Below are 18225 nucleotides of genomic sequence, written 5' to 3'. Positions count from 1 at the left end.
TGTCTTCACTTCCAGGAGTAGGTTGGGTAAGTGACCCAGGCCCACCTTCCACCGTGACTTGGGAAGAGGTCTCATTCCCCTATGTGGTTTATTTTTCCTTATAGGTGACATTATGCTTTCACCAATTCTGCACCATGTGGTTGGTTACAGAGTAATTTGATCCAGAGATTTTGGTTTGAATTTATTGTGAGGAGGAAGCCCCTTAAACTCACTTTACCAAAGAGCTTTGTACTGGGCACAAAGTCACAAGCACAACAAATAATATCCTATTTCACATCTGCCATTTCCCCAACTGCATATACTTTCCTCCAGGACCTTAACAGGAAAGAGCTGTGGCAAGAGGAAGACAGGATTGGGGAATTTCTGGGTCACTAGGCATAAAATTACCTACTAGTCTTCCCAGATCCCACCATATATATAGTTTAGTATCTTGCATTTATCCCTGCTTAACAATAGTCACCCCCCATGTCTATAAATGTCAAAATATTCCAACCTATGAGATAGATATTTAACCAATCATGCATGTTTGGATATTTAGGTTACAATTTATACAAAATCAGGAAGTAAATTATTGCTTTTAGCAATAGCAGTCATATTCTGAGAGTCACTTTTTTGTAGTTCTGAGATTTTTGCAACCATCAAGGAGGGGTGTGGTAGCAGATTTACTTATAAGTCTGTGCCGAATCAAAGACTATAGTAAATAGCATGTACCTGGCTCACTGATGCAGAGGTTCTCAAATGGAATATATACTGTGCTTGCCAGACATCACAGACAGTAGAGCCCTTAAAACTTCTAAATGCAACATCCTTATTGCATCTTAGAACACTTGCCGAAGTAGTTAGCCCCTTCCTGCTCTGTATTTTCCAATGTTAAAGGAACGTATGTCATTATAGAATATTTGCAAAATAGAAGGAGAAGTGCAGATAATAACAATCAGTCAGAAGCATACTACAGGAAGATATGCCCTGTATATATAATAGATTGGTGTATTTTCTCCCAGTCCATCACTTTGATTAGGTTTTATCACAAGTTCTTGTCTCAAATCAAGTTGAGTGGGTGTAAGAAGCTAATTCGGAAGACAACTTATTTATTTTTTAACATCTTTATTGGAGTATAATTGCTTTACAATGGTGAGTTAGTTTCTGCTGTATAACAAAGTGAATCAGCTATACACATATATCCCCATATCTCCTCCCTCTTGCGTCTCCCTCCCACCCTCCCTATCCCACCCCTCTAGGTGGTCACAAAGCACCGAGCTGATCTCCCTGTGCTATGCAGCTGCTTCCCCCTAGCTATCTATTTTACATTTGGTAGTGTGTACATTACAATGCCACTCCCTCACTTCGTCCCAATTTACCTGTATTGGTATTTTTGCCTTTTCAGGTTAAGTCTGGCGGGGGTAGGGGTGGGGAACGGGCAGGTGTCACGGATTTTTGAATCAGTAAAAGCTAGGATTCCGGAAATGCAAACGGTGGGTGGTGGGTGCTTCAGCCACCTAGTCTAAGTCAAAGGTGAAAAGAGCCGGGAAACCCGATGGGCTTGCACGTTCGTTGGGCTGCAGGTTTGTCCATCACACTCGCTCAGCCAATGAATGATGCCAGAAAGAAGAGCTGGGTGGGAGCGAAGCTCCTGGGCTGGGTGCATGGGCGTGAGAAGAGTTTTACGGGGTCTTCCTCGGTGCCTTCTAATCGGCGAGCTGTTTCCTTTGGCTGTGATTCAAGGCTGAGGTCAGCCGTTCCCTTCACTGACCCGAGCCCGACCGAAGAGGTCGTCACCTCCTCCGCGCTGCAGTCGTCCCCGCCTTCTCCTTTGTGAATTTTTGCCATCCTGAATTGGGGCACTGAGCGTCCAGGGTCTTCACTCTAAAAGTTTGTTCTTTTCCTGTAAGGTGGCAAACTCAGGTAAGAAGGGGTTTTCCTAAGCAACAGCAGAGACTGCTGAAGAGGTCAGGAAAGAAACTTGAGCTAAGTGAAGAAAGGGACCACACGGATAGTCAAATGATGCCAATGCCCCATTCTGACGGGGTCTAACGATACAGGTGTCCTTGCCCTCAAAAGGCTTCAGGGGTCAAGTGATAAGATAGAAGCTGAATTTGAAAAGGAATTGCACGCTCTTGTAAAAAGGATAAATCCTCACTTGATTAGATGTTCGTGCCCACCAGCGTAAGCATTAGGACAACCTGCAGTATAATAACTTCAACACACTTATGCATTACTTCAAATTTTATGTTTTGTGTTTTTTGTGGAGTATATCTTTTAAATTTAAAAATGAAATATTTAAGTATTAAAACTCATGGCATTTAGAAATATACTTCTTTTCAAGAGATCTGGAATACAACACATTCTCTAAAGCCTCCGTGTAGTTTAGTCCTTATGATGTCCTTTTATCATATAGCTTTTAGAGAGTAACTGGTAAAATTATCAGAACTCTTCACTGAAGCTAATATTTACTTGGGAAAAAAGTACTTTAAAGAGCCAATTCACGTGTGTGTTTTGCCTCACCTCAGAGGTAGGAAGGGTTTAAACCAACCTGGACCAGGTGTACCTTATTGCTGTGCTATAAATTATTTATTATGCTATGGTACATTACAAAATTTTATCATTTGCATAAAGTAGCATAGAGTTAAGAATTTTTAATAACATTAATATCAAGTCTCCTAGATTACTTATGTTTTTGAATTTTGCATGACAGAGGGATTTATAAAAACATAATGGAGCTGTTATTTCCTTCTGTGTTGCTAATAGACATTAGTGTTTGCAAGTGGTCTTCTCAACTTTTACTCGTAAGTTATGTAAACTAAGGGGATTAAGTATATTTTCTTTGCAGTATGTGTCACTGAAAGTTATCACTTTATTATTTTATTACATCTTTTGATTATAAAATATGTTCATTATAGAAAATTTGGAAAATATACTGAAAAGTATAAAAATTATTTTAAACAATTCTGCCTTCAAAGATAACCACATTTCGTATGAAAAGAAAATGTCTATCTTTATTAACATAACTACTATTCTACTCCTTTCACTTTTCACTTAATATATTTTGGAACCCTTTCTGTATCAGTGCATGTAAACTTCATTCTGTTTAACATAATATACCATAATGTATTTCATCAGTTTCTTACGGGCATTTAGGTTAGGAGCATCTTTTTCCAACTGATTGGTAATTGTAACCACCGTCTATGAATTAAGGAAAAATGTTGCATATAGTGAAATATTTTACCTTTGGATTTTGTTCAGTTGTTTTTTCTTTATTTCCTGTAGAAGTGTTTTAATGTTAATAAAGTCACATTTATCTTTTTTTCCCCATTACAGATTTTGGGTATTTAGTTTAGAAAGAGCTTTCCACACCAAGATCTTTTTTTTTTTTTTTTTGGAATTGCTCATATTTTCTTAGAGTACTCTTATAGTTTCATTTAAAGTTTTAATCTTTCTGGAATAAGTTTTATGTAAGGATTGAGGTAGCTATACCACTTTTTTTCCTCTCAATACAACTAATCAATTATTTTGACACCATTTATTGAATATTGAATATCCAATGTAATTAATTGCTGCCTTTATTATATAATCCATTCCCTTATGTGTTTGGGCCTATTTCTGGACTGTTCTGTTCAGAAGTGTTATTCTTGTGCCAGTATAAATCTTCTAAAACAGAAATTTCTCATATATATTTTATTATCTGATAAGAAAAGTTCCTTATAAAACTTGTTTTTAAGATTTTTGGGGGGCATATTTTCACCTATTCATTTTCCCAGATGAACTGCAGTATCACTCTTTTTCAGTCTCCCTCCCTAAAGCCTATGGATATTTTGATTAGGGTTTGTTTGATTTTATAGATTCATTTACAGAGAATCAGGAATTTCGTATTATTCAGTCTTCTTATCCAAGGACAAGCTGTGTCTTTCCATTTAATCAAGTATTTTTAATATTTTTCAGTAGAATTGTAAAGTTTACCTATTAAAATAGGCTTTTTAAAAATATTCAGAACCTGTTCTTCAGTTTCTTCTTCCTTTGTCTACCTTTTGCTCATGCTGTTCTGCTGCTTATTTTTAAATCATCTGTGCTTAGGTGTTGTCCCTTTTTTTCCAGCTTTGAATGGGGGCAACTGTTTGCTGAAGTGTGATGTGTGAAGAGGTAGGAGGAAATGAGCTTGAGCATCTCAGAAGCTTCAATTCAGGTTTGTCTCATATCATTGTTTCCGAATTGCTATATTTTCTGCTGGAGACCATTTTGGTCTTCAGTTTAGGCTATTCTCTCCTTTCTCAGCCCTCACGAGCACCAGCTTTGGATTGAGCAGGCCAGCATGACTCAGTGAAATGCCTTGAGTTACAGGTATTCTGTGGCAGTCTTGTAGTTAATTTCTGCTCAGTGGACTGGCCAACATCTGTAGAGTTACTTGTTGCTTGTCTCTCTCCTCATACTGAAGCAGTTTCTAAAGGTTCTCAGAAAATGAAGATGATGTGCTGGTATAATTTCTCCTTAACTCCAGCTCCCCTTTTGTTCTGTGTTATGGAGCTGTTTCCATAAGGGGTCATTTCTTGCTGCTTTCGACGTCTGATGTCTGCCACAGTTCTAAGTCAGATGTTCAGAGCTTGAACACTTAAGGGAACAGCAAGCATTAGCTCAGAGTCCTGCTTTTTTTGTTTGTTTGTTCAAATTTCATTGTAAGTGGAAGAAATTATTTCCAATGTGTGGCTTGGGATTGTGTCTATTTCTTTGACTTGAAGATTATTTCTGCCTTTAATTTTTATTCTGATAATTCTGGTACATGGGCAGGATTGAAAATCACAGAGCAATGTAGAGAGGAATCTCCAAGAGGGGAGGGGCTGTGTCGTGTGCTCTGAATGTATTGACCTCAGAAAAACTCTTTCTGCAGCACAGCTATTAACAATTCTCCTAATTTATAGTGTTCCTGAAATACCAGTTTAGTGAATTTGGCCTTGGTCAAATAGGGAAATTAGCCCGACTTTGTCTATTGGTGAAAGCATCCTTAATCAACATGTACAAAAAATTTATTTTGAGATAAAGTGGCAAAAATAGTACAGAAAGTTGCAAAAATAGTACAGAAAGGTCCTGTGTACCCTCCATCCAGCTGCCCCTAATGTTAACACCTTACATGACTATAGTACAATACCCAAGCCAGGAAATTAACATTGGTATAATCTACAGACATCATTCAGGTTTTGCTAGATTTTACATGCATTCCTGTGTGTGTGTGTGTGTGTAGTTCTATGTCGTTTTATCACATATATAGATTCATGGAACTACCACTAAAGTCAAGATTCAAAACTGTTTCTTCTGTCCCTAAATTTGGACAACTGTTAATTTGTTCTCAAACTTGAAATGAAAAAATTATACAGATTGCTTTATAAATGGATTTATATAGCATGTAACCTTTTGAGAATGACCTGTTTTCACTCATCAAAATAACCTTACGATCCATCCAAGTTGTACCTGTATCAGTAGGTTGTTCTTTTTATTGCCGAGTAGTATTCCAGTGTATTAGTCACTGATCTATGACTCTTGTGTAGAAGAGTAAAAACAGGTGAAAAGGAAACAGGACTGCCAGTGGCCAGAATCTCCCATAGGGACAGAAGAAGGAATTACAAGGTCCTTCTTCCTAAAATCTGAAAGTGAAATAGTATCAATAGAAAATGCTTTTGCAATGCTTACTATGCACTAGGACTATACAAATTATTATTCATGTAGTCCTTACTACTGTATTATTAATTAGGTACAATTATTATCTCTATTTAACAAATGGTGAGACTGAGGTACAGAGAAGTTAAGTAACTTGTCCAAGCTCACACACCAGTAAGTGACAAAGCCAGGCTTTATAGTTGGCAATCTGGCTCTAGTCCATGTGCTTAACTGCTCTATTATTCCACCTTTCTACCATGCTATACCACCTAGAGAAGCACTGTCTTTGTCCATACTCAAGACTAGATAAGGCCCAAGGGAAGCAGCAGAGAAGAAATAAGTACAACCTGGAAGAAAAGCAGATGCCTATCTACAGAGGAAAACTAAGACTCTCCACTTACCTAGCAGTGGTGCCCCTGAATCCACTTTGTAGCTCATGTCTGAGAAACCTTATCAAACTTTATAGCTTAGTGAGACCACTGGGTAAGGTTGAGCCCCTAGGTCATATCCATCATACACAGAGGTATCATGAGAACTGGCTTAGTAAATTTCTATTTCAATTAGATATAGGGCAATCCATTACTATTAAAGATTTCTTTTACCTTTCCAACTTCTTATATTTTTATCATTCCCTGTTTTCCTGTAGTTAGCAGCAATAAAGAGCCTTTAAATCAATAGGTGTAACAAGGGAAAAGAAGATGAAAAAGTGGTTTACTCCTAAGCATCCTTGAGCAGAACCCAGAGGAACATTTACAGGAATCGGGCAATATAGAGGATGAAAGCATGGATTTGAAGTCTAATAGTCTTGGTATTGACTTCCACTTCTGTCACTTACTGGCTGTGTGACCTTATGCATGTTGCTTTTCCCCTCTAATCCTCATTTTTCCTATCTCTAAAATGGGGCTGTTACCTGGCTACTTGATAGAATTATTGTAAGGCTTAAATGAGATATTATTTATCAAGCACTTAGCAGAGTGTTTGGCATGCAGTGATAATTCAAATAATAATGTATTGATATAATTAGGATAACTGAGTTTTACTTGGTAATTCCAGGTAAAGTATCATGATACTAAAGATGTTGAAGTTGGTATTAACTCATCCAGGTTTGTTTGTCTTCAAGCAAGAAAATCCTCTTTCCTTCATGGATTTCATGTAACTGCTCCTGTTCTTTCTTGGATTTTCCTTCCCTAAATCAATAGCTCTGAACTGATTCCTGGTAAACACCTACCTGCCTGCATCCTCCCTATATCTTCAGTCTTTGAAGGTCAATTTGAATTTTTATCCATTCCTTCAAGGAGTCAGTACTCTACCAGTTTGTTGCCTGAACAAAAGTCTATGACATAAACTCTTTTCTTTAGTAATGCTGAATACAACTGGACCATTTCCAGACCCCAGACATACAAAATAGTTTTTAAGATAGTGATTTACACACTATTTCCAGTGTGGAATGCTTTCCTCACAACCTCCTCTAGTTTTGGCCAGGGTATTAACTGGGGACATACAAGTCAGATCAGTGGGATTTTTTTGCCATGGTTTTTAACAATGTTCTTTTGGTCAGGAAATTCATTTATAAGAATTGCTTGCAGAAGTTTAAGAGAACACAAGAGGTGAAAGGCAATGAATGGCATAGCAGATGGCATCTACTTAAAACATTTGCACTGCACCCCATAGGAAATGAAATTTGAAGAAAGTGAAAATCTTTCTTGTAATATTTACCTTAAACTGTCACCACTATTTACAACTTCAGGTAAAATATCCCAGTGTTAGAGCTGCTGAAATTGGTATTAACTCGCACCAGCTTGTCTTGCTTTAAGGGAAAATGTCCCTTTAAATACAATAAAAATAAGGATTATGGGAGTAAGATGCATTACTTACAATTATTTAGGTGTAATTCAAGTTTTAACAGAGTTTGTCAGTCTCTGGATTGAAAGACAAGTAAAAAATAATGCACCAGAACAAATAAATAACTTAAAAATTTTTCATTATTTTTGGGTAGGTTCAGGGTGCTAGGAAAACATTTTAACAAGTGTAATATACTTTTAAATATTGGAAAAGTTGGATTTTCACAACATAATAACTGTGTCAGCAGGTTGCCAATTAATTGTTGGAAATTCTTTTGCCGAAGACGACATCTGCAGTTAATTATGCTGAAGGGCTAGAGAAAGAATGTAATTATTTAAAAAAAATTTGTATAGATGATGAGGCTTTACAGAAGTGAATCCTGACTTTTTCCAATTGAATCTATACTAAATGAACAATCTCTAAGCAGCACGAGGGAAAGTATCAGGAAATTTCTCTAGCTTAGGAATATCCCTGGTTGATTTTCTGAACAACTGTTTTGGAAATAAGTTAGGTCTTTTCAGATGTTATATTTAGGTTTGTTTAGCTTGTGTTATTAAATATTCCCACTAGTATAATTATTAGTGATTTCATGAGGAAGCAAAAGCTCACAAATTGTATTGGCATACCTCAACTACCATAATATTTATATGTGAAAAGAATATTGTTTCATTTCACATAGAAACACTGATTTCATATTAAATATGGCTTAAATCTCTGTATTATCCTAATATTATCATCTTCTTTAGTAAACACAGCATTTGTGTATAGTAAAGTGCAGTTGAGTCAAAGTTTTGTTACTCAGGGCAGATTAGCAAATTTTCACCCACCAAAAAAGTATTAAGTGATTTAAAGAAATACTAGAATTTGTTGATGTTTAAGATCCTTTCTTGGCCTCTCTTCTTTATCCAGCAACCTGATTTGTGATAATTTTCCTAAGGGTACCTTGTACCTAAGGAAAGGTAAGAGAGAGAATATTAGGTGACATTTGTCATCCAGTTTTAGGATCTGTCTTGATAGTTCCTATTTAAAACCATACTAACACCATTTATAAGACAACGTATAAAAGGAGTGACAAACTTAGGAGAAAACTATTTGTAAAGGAAATGAATAAGCAATTCAGAAAAAATACTTTTATATGTATATTAGTATTTTGGCTAATATATATGAAAAATGCTCGCCTACGCTACTAATAAAAAAGATGAAAATTAAAATAACAAGATACTGCTATTTACCTGTTTTGTTGTCAAAAGTAAAATTTAAAAATTCCCATCATTGTTCTCATAATGTGAAGAAAAGGCCCAACCATGTACTGCAAGTGGAAAGGTATAATGGTACACATTTTTCAGGAGTGTGATTTGGCAGTACTTAATAAAAGCCTTTAAAATGTGCATACTCTTTGACCTAGCAAATCTTCAAGGAATTTATCTTAAGGAAATAATAGTGAACAAAAACATTTATAAGAGTGTTCATTTTGGTGTTGCTTACAATACTGCTGAAATGTTTGAAACAATTTAAATGTCCAGAAAGAGGGGATTCAATTTATAAGCTATTGTTTATTCATACAGCTGAATAATGTAAAGGCATTTAAAGTAATAATGTAGATCTATGCTGACATTGAAACATAGCTAAGATAAATTGTTTAATGAAAAATGTCTCAAAACTATGGAAATGTATGCATATATATGTAAATTATGTGTAGTACACAAAAATATTGATACTGGTTATCTATATGTAATGGAGTTTTAGGTAATTTGTATTCATAATTTTTAGTATTCTAAATTTTATATAATGATCAGAATTTACTGTTGTGATCAGAAAAGATAGAGCAGGAGAAACAGGAACATTTTAGAATTTTAGACAATTATGTGGAGCTGTAGAGTCAGAAAACAAATAAGGAATTGTGAAGGTGCTATATAGGCACATATTTGTGCTATGCAATACTGGAAACTAACTTTTAAAATAATATATTAAAAGCATATGCACAAGGGTTGTTTCCTTCACAGTGGTCACCTTAAGAGCAAACACTTATTCCAATTATGCTGACACTAACAGAATGTTAAAGATGATCTACTTCCTCATTTCATAGGTGAGAAATCTTGGGCTCATTGCATCTAAATACTATCTAAGGTCACACAACAGCTAGGTAATGGGAGGTTCACAAAACCATGATGCTTTCCCTTTCCATTTTTTGGATAATTAACTATTACTATAAAACCAAGTTTTTCCAAACTCTCTGACCTTCAATGGCTACTTTTCCCTTTAAATACCCAAATAACCTAGCCTCAGCCTTCCTTCTCTCATGTCACCTAACTAACCTAACCAAGTAACCTAGTCTCTGCCCAATTTCCTTTCCCAAGTATTTCTAAGAAACGCTAGAGAATGCTTGGTTGTATGTTCCAAAAGTATGTCTGCTGGTCACTTATCAATTCTTTCTTAGGGCAAGTGCTTCAGACTTTTCCACTGGTCAGATTGTGCTGTCTTACAACTGCTTCTCCATGCTGCTGCCTCTTACCCCAATCCACACTACACTAAGAATTAAGACATCACAGTAAAAAGTAAATCCTTAAAACACAGTTCATATCTCACTCTTATGCTTAACAAAACTTTAGTGACGGTTTGGGACTAGCAGAAGAAAATTATCAGACAGAAAAAGGAAATTTTAAAACCAGCCATCAGAGATCCACTGTCTGTGCCTTTGCACAAGGGTCCCTGAATTACAGTCCTCCCTGACACCATACATGTTGCAAGCGCCAACTTTTTTCCCACACTGGGGCCTCTTGACCCCCTCCTTCTTTACAGGTGACTAGTGTTCCCATTGTTCTTGGAGATTTGAGAAAAAAGGAGTATCTTCCTCTCTCCCAGTCAAAGGACTATTGTTTTCCCAATGGGAAAGTTGAAAAACTCATTTCCCTCAGCAGAAACTCCATCCTTGCCACAACTGGTCTAGCCACCATGTTCCAGATAAAATAATTTTAATAGCACATTTCTCAGTCTGGATTCTTTATGTGTATGTGGAGTATGTGAATTTCCTTCTGTGACCCAACAAAGGAGTTTTAATTGCAGGGCCTAAACCATCTTTTCAGCTGCTTCTTTTCCTCTCTGTCTATTTCAGTTTGTCTCTCACTTTTTCTAGTGTTCTACTTTCTCCATAACTTCGTCTATCTTCACTCCTCCTTCTCTTCTCTTTTCACATGTTCTCTTGCTTTTGGCTTCCTAGACAGATGATTCAGTCAATTTTGGCTTGGCTGCTCCTTTTCTATCCCGTTTTTTATGGTTAATGTATTGAATACTATAATCTGTAAAGATGAATTGGAAGTCTCAGATGGGGGATTCTTTTTACTTCTAAATTGGATATGATAAATTTACTAATTAATCTGGTTCTAGAAATCTCAGATGAGGAGGTGACTATCCAACAGATATCAACTGTCCTCATAAAGATACAAAATAAACTAACAGTAGAACCCTCAGTGGCAGACAATGCCTGAAAAAATTCAAACATCCCCAGTATAGAAATCAAAATAGAGTATATTTTGATGTTGAACATAGTTCATACCTTCTTTTACATTCTTTACTTTAAGACTTCAAGTTCTCTTGTTAGTAATTGATAGGGTATGTTGTCTATAGTTGCTAAATAAGTGAAACAAGTCTATGACTTTTATTTTAAATTATACTAAAGTAAAAGGAACCCAGCTTTTTTTCCTCTCTACTCTCCCTTATTCCACTATACAAGATCACAGAGGAAAAATCAAGAATGTCTTTCCCTCCTCTAACCCTCAGAAGTTACTATTTTCTCTTCTATTCTTTTGAAAATAATAACTTTATTGAGAGATAATTCGCAAACATTACAATTTACTTTTACGATATACAATTTAGTGGTTTTTGATATATTTACAGAGTTGTGTAACTATCACCATAATCAACATTTTTCATCACCACGTAAAGAAATCCTGTACCTACCAGTGGTCACTTCTTATTTCCCCCAGTTCTCCCTTCCTCCAGCCCTAGGCAACCACTAATCTACTACCTGTCTCTATAGGTTTTCCTATTCTGTTCTTCTTTCTGTTTTTATGAATTTACCTATTCTGAATATTTCATTTAAATGGAATAATGTAAAATGTGGCCTTTTGTGACTGGCTTCTTTCACCATACCATAATGTTTTCAAGGTTCATCCATATTGTATCATGTGTCAATATTTCACTCCTTTTAATGGCCAAATAATATTCCATTGTATAGGTATATCACATTTTGTTGTATAATGAGATGACATTTGGGTGTTTCCACTTTTGGCTATTATGAATAATGCTATTATTAACATTTATGTGGACATATGTTTTCATTTCTCTTGGGTATATATCTAGAAGTGGAACTGCTGGGTCACGTGATAACTCTGTTTAACCTTTTGAGGAGTTGCCAGACTGTTTTCAAAAATGAATGCATCATTTTACATTCCTACCAGCAATATATGAGGGATCCATTTCTCTATATCTTTACCAACAATTGTTATTATCTCTCTTCTTGATTCCAGCCATTCTAGAGAGTGTAAAGTTTTTTAATTTTTTATTGGAGTATAGTTGATTTACAATGTTGTGTTAGTTTCAGGTGTACAACCAAGTGAATCAGTTATACATATATCTACTCTTTTTTAGTTTATTTTCCCATATAGGCCATTACAGAGTATTGAGTAGAGTTCCCTGTGCTATACAGTAGGTCCTTATTAGTTATCAATTTTATATATAGTAGTGTGTATATGTCAATCCCAATCTCCTAATTTATTCCCCCTCCCTTTCCCCCCCGGTAACCATAAATTTGTTTTCTACATCTGTGAATCTAATATGGTTTTTTTTTGCTATACGCAGGCCTCTCACTGTTGTGGCCTCTCCCGTTGCGGAGCACAGGCTCCGGACGCACAGGCTCAGTGGCCATGGCCCACGGGCCCAGCCGCTCCGCGGCATGTGGGATCCTCCCAGACCGGGGCACGAACCCGCGTCCCCTGCATTGGCAGGTGGACTGCCAAACACTGCGCCACCAGGGAAGCCATCTAATATGGTTTTGATTTGAATATCCTTGATGACTAACGATGTTGAGCCAGATCTAAAAGAAGACATAATTCTTGATTATTAATTGACTTTTAAGAGTGAAGAAGAGGAAAGAGTAAAAGATCTGCTTCCTTTTAATGATAATAAACATCGGTTCCAAAGCCAAATATAGATGGTTTGTATATATCTGCACTGCATTTTTAAAATCCCTGCCTCAGTACTATTTATGTAGCTAATTAAAAGTTGGGCATAAATAAGAGTCTTTACTCAGGACAAATCAAATAACATTCATTTTCTTTTCCTGAACACCATTTGCATTTTTCCTTAAGTTGAAGGATCTACTGCTTGGAAATCTCTTTAGACAGAAGGGAGCTGAATGACATGTCCCTCCTTTTTTCCTCTACTTTCTATACTCCAATTGTGTGCATCAGATTTTTCTTGCTGCCATAACAAATTACTACAAATATAGCAGCTTAAAATAACACAAAATTATTATCTTATAGTTCTGTAGGTCAGAAGTCCAGTATGGGTTGCATTAGGCTAAAATCAACGTGTCAGTAGTGCTGGGTTCCTTTCTGGAGGGTCTAGGGGAGAATCATTTCCATTCTTTTTCAAATTCTTTCCCCAATTAGGTTGTTACAGAATATTGAGCAGAGTTCCCTGTGCTATATATTAGGTCCTTGTTGGTTATCCATTTTAAATATAGCAGTGTGTACATGTCAGTCCCAAACTCCCTAACTATCCCTCTACCCCGCCCATCCTGGTAACCATAAGTTCATTCTCTAAGTTTATGAGTCTGTTTCTGTTTTGTAAATAAGTTCATTTGTATCATTTTTTTTATGGATTCTGCATATGATATTTCTCTTTCTCTGTCTGAGTTACTTCAGTCAGTGTGACAATCTCTAGGGCCATCCATGTTGCTGCAAATGACCCAATTTCATTCCTTTCTATGGCTGAGTAATATTCCATTGTATATATGTACTGCATCTTCTTTATCCATTCTTCTGTCATTGGGCATATAGATTACTTCCATGTCTTGGCTACTGTAAACAGCACTGCAATGAATATTACGGTGTATGTATTTTTTCGGACCATGTTTTTCTCTGGGTATGTGCCCAGGAGTGGGATTGGGAAGACTCATTCTTGGAAACAATATTTAAGGAGTATTTACCCATGCAACGCTACTGGGTCTGCTGCTCAGGTGATTATTATAAGGAGCTCTGTTGCAGCAGTTCTTTGTGGGGAAATATTTAATGTCAGGGCCTTAATGTCCTGAGCCATTATGTTACTGTTCTATCAGTCCACTGTTTCAATTTTTCTGTTTAAAAAAAATTTTTTTTTTGGCTGCACTGCATGGCACGTGGGATCTTAGCTCCCCAACCAGGGATCGAACTTGTGCCCCCTGCAGTGGAAGTGTGGAGTCTTAACCATTGGACCGCCAGGGAAGTCCCTCAATTTCTCTAAACAACCATTTCCTGACTGCCCTAGAAGTGTTGTGTTAGGAGGATTAGTTCTAGCAATCACCACTCTAATGACTTATAACCATTAAGTTAACCTAGTCAGCCCAGTCAAATTGACATACAAAATTAATTTTGTATGTCAACTTGACTAAGTCAAGAGATGCCCAGATATTTGGTCAAAGATTATTCTGGCTGTGTCAGTAAAGATGTTTGGGGATGAGATTCACATTTGAATCTATAGACTGAGTAGAGCAGACTATCCTCTCTTATGTGTGTGGGCCTCATCCAATCAGTTGAAGGCCTGAATAGAACAAAAAGGCTGACCATCCTGCAAGTAAGAGGGAACTCCTGCCTCACTGCCTTGGAGCTGGGACATCAGTTTTTTCCTGCCTTTGAACTAGAACTAAAACATTGGCTCTACCTGGATGTCAAGCCTGCTAGCCTTTGGGCTGGAAATGCACCATCAGCTCTCCAGTTCTCAGGCCTTTGGACTTGGACGGAAACTACACCACTGGCTTTTCTGGGTCTCTAGCTTGCTGACTACAGATCTTGAGACTTGTCAGCCTCTAAATTAAGTCAATTTCTTATACTCAATCTCAATCTCTCTCTCTCTCTCTCTCTCTCTCTCTCTCTCTCTCTCTGTGTATATATATACTTGACCTTGAACAATACAGATTTGACCTGTGTGGGGGTCTACTTATATGTGGATTTTTTTCAGTAGTAAATACTACAATACTACACGATCCGATGTTGGCTGAATCTGCAGATGCAAAATCTCCGATACAGAGGGCCAACTACAAGTTATATGTAGAGTTTTGATGGCATGGAGGGTTGGCACCCTGAACTCCCACATTGTTAAAGGGTCAACTGTAAACACACACACACACACACACACACACACACACACACACACATACACACACACAACTTTCTATTGGTTCTGTTTCTCTGGAGAACCCTGACCAGTACAAGTAGTATCCTCACTTTTCGTCACAGTAACTCTCCTTACCTCCACCTTGGGAACTTTTTTTCCCCTCTCTTATAACTCTTATGCAACTTTTAACCACCCTTCTGATAGAGGCTAATCTCAGTGAGTCTTGGAGGGCCCACATTCCACACCCTTCTAAGGAAGGCTTTACTAAATATATATATATTAAGGCTCCAGTCTTTGTACCACTACATAGGGAGTAGCCCTGCACTTACTGTTTATTTTGTGTTTTCCAGACAATTCCAATCTCTTTAACAATTTCTGGCCCCCTCTTGTATCTCCTGGCACCACAGTTGAAAGTCAACTCTAATTTAGCTGGCAGCTTTTCTTGCTGAAAAAGGATAACTAAACCACAAGTTTCATCATTGCCATGTTTTCTTCTCTGGTAGTGCCTCTGCTACACCTATATGTGAGAAGACTGGTTTTGGAGTTCAATAGTCGTAAATTCAAGGCCAAGATGTGTGAGGCAATGTGTGTGGGGATTGTAACTATAATTGTAACTATAATTAGTACTAATGGTATTACTATCCAGTAGGAAAAGGAGATCAATGAAATTCTACCCCTATTCTTTCCAGCTGCTGCCTAGTCTCTAAGATATATTTTCTTAGTCCTGTATATGAAGTGATTCTCCGGAAAACTAGCTCATTTTGTTTCCCTCTACAGAGAACACGCACACAGATTGGCAAGGTTTGGGATGGTTTCAGTAAATGAAGTTAATCTTTTAGAACCTGTGGTGAATCTAGGTTAAAAAAAAAAGAATTATTTATGGTGTTAGAAGAAGCAATGATATTGATTATTCCAAAGTAAATGCCTAAAAGACTTTCTACATGAAAATTCTGATCAAATAATGAGGGAACTGTGAATGTACTTTTCCAAAGTAGACAGCTTTATCATTACCTGTTATAAAACAGCCCCCTGTCCTTGAGGAGCTTCTAAGCAAAGAGAAACTTATTAATGATATTTACATTCCAGTTGCTCAAGTAGATCACTGCTTGTATTTTTACAAAAGTCAAAATTCATGCACGGATAAGCTTTAATTTTTTTTCTTTGCATACACAGATGTATACTCTTTGCAAAATGTTAATACCTTTTTTACATTCTTCACTCCAGATTGACCCAGACCTGGGATTCAATTATGTACTGCTTCTCCAGTTATTAGTTATTTTACCTTGGGCAAGGGAATCACTTTTAAAATTAGGGAATATATAGAATTATGGATCATGTCTCTGTCCATATTCTTTATACTATTTATTCACTTTTGCAGTGAAACTGTACATGTATACATAGAGGAAAATAACTTAGATCATTAAATTGAAACTATTGTGGGGCACTTGTTTGGAGGCAGAGAATTTACATTTTGGCAAAAAGACTAGAGTATTCATGAGGAATTAGTAGCTCAAATATTTCTAGACTTTTGGGTTCAAATGTATTTCCAGTTGTTATTTGAAAAAAAAATCAGTTTGACCACAACCGCCCCAAACAATGATTTAGGCCACCCACGTGAAAATACAGAAATGTTGTTATAGGAGATCTTCTGCAGGCAAGTAACATACCTGTTGAACAAAACGTTTTCATGAATATTTCATGAGAGATATGTTCTGTGTCAAAATATATTTTCTACCGTCTACTATCAACTCTGACTAAAGAATGTGGCCAGCAGGTCTTATTTTCTGTGACTCACTAAGAGGGTGGTGGCACTGTGGTTTTTATCTGTGGATTCTTGCCATCCTCAGGTTTGGGCTCTACCATTGCAAATCAAGATGGCTGAATATATTATTCCTGTCTTACTATCCAGTGTGCATCTCTGTGCAGATGTAGCTTAATAATATTAACAACAACATGTCTTCTCTAAATCCTTTAATACTTCCATGATGAGCATATTTCATGGAAGCGTTACATTTTATGGAATATACTGCAGGAAACAAATCTTCTTCTAGAAGCTGGGACTTAGGATCTTTTAAAAAGTCTCTGAAGTACAAATCTGCACAGAAATTTGTGTTCAAGTTGCAGATTTCCAGATTAGAAGCATGTCAGAAAAAACAAGTCCTGTCAAATATCACTTTGCCTTTTTTTCCCCCTTTAACCAGCTCTCTGCAAGTGACAAGCATTTTGTAAAGGGAAAAGTTTGATATTTAGAGAGAAACATTCATGGAGATACTTAGTGTGGAGGGAAAGGGCTTTCAAGGCAGTAATTATTATCCAATTGAGTAAGTTCTGGCTTCTTTCACATGGCAGGGGTCACCAAGTACATTTATGAGAACATACACAGGCATTCTGGCATGGTGTTCTATATCTGTCAATGTCTCTGGAAGTCATAGTATTCTTATAATTTCTCTGTTGTAAACATTTCTTTCAATCTTGTTGACCCTTGGATCTGCACATGCAATTTTTTTAAGAACACTGGATAATGTTTAATAAGACATAAAGGTTCCCTAAATATCAAGAGGAAATAGAGAGTACCTACTCTGATCCATAATGTATATTGGTACAAGAAAATTGTTCTCCATACTCCTGCTGAGGTTTTCTGCTGTTTTTATCTACTCTAGCAGTTAACATGGAATTGAATGCCTAGAATCTACAGGAAAGAGTACTTGACTGGCAGACACTTGATCCTGCCATGATTATGTTAGCTTGGCAAGATTTTAACCTCTGAGCACAGAGAATCATCCTTTATTAATCTGCTTCACATGAGTCTGCTAAGAAGGTGAAATTTCATCTAGAATATCCTAGTTATCTACATTATTATTGATGTGAAAATCCCAGTATATTTGTATGAGTTAGTAGAATGATACAGGGAAAATAAAGTGATATTATTTAGTGAGTGATCATTATATTTTATAACTTTAAGTCATCACTAACAACAGTTGATTTCATATTTGCATGGGAGGACATATAATACTGATGTGTGTTTCTGAATACTCATCTGGAAGTTGTCTCAAATTATTTCCTGAGAAATCCAGGCTTGAAACCTCACAATCATTTTGCCTGCTTCTCTTTCACAGCCACCCCCCCAAACCAATGAATGAATTGCTAAACACATTCTAATATTTCCTTTATACCAACTCTCAAGTCTATTCCTTTCCTTCAAGGCACATAGACTTTAGAAGCTGACTGCCTGAATTTGAATTCCAACTTGGGCATTTACTAATTGCATAACCTTGGGTAAATAATTAACCTTTCTATATCTCAGTTTCTTTGTCTATAAAATGGAGTTAATAATGATGCTTGCTTCATGAGATGCTCACACTTCTGTATATC

The sequence above is a fragment of the Stenella coeruleoalba genome (assembly GCF_951394435.1).
Source record: "Stenella coeruleoalba genome assembly, chromosome: X".
Taxonomy (NCBI): domain Eukaryota; kingdom Metazoa; phylum Chordata; class Mammalia; order Artiodactyla; family Delphinidae; genus Stenella; species Stenella coeruleoalba.
This window is presented reverse-complemented; position numbering follows the sequence as displayed.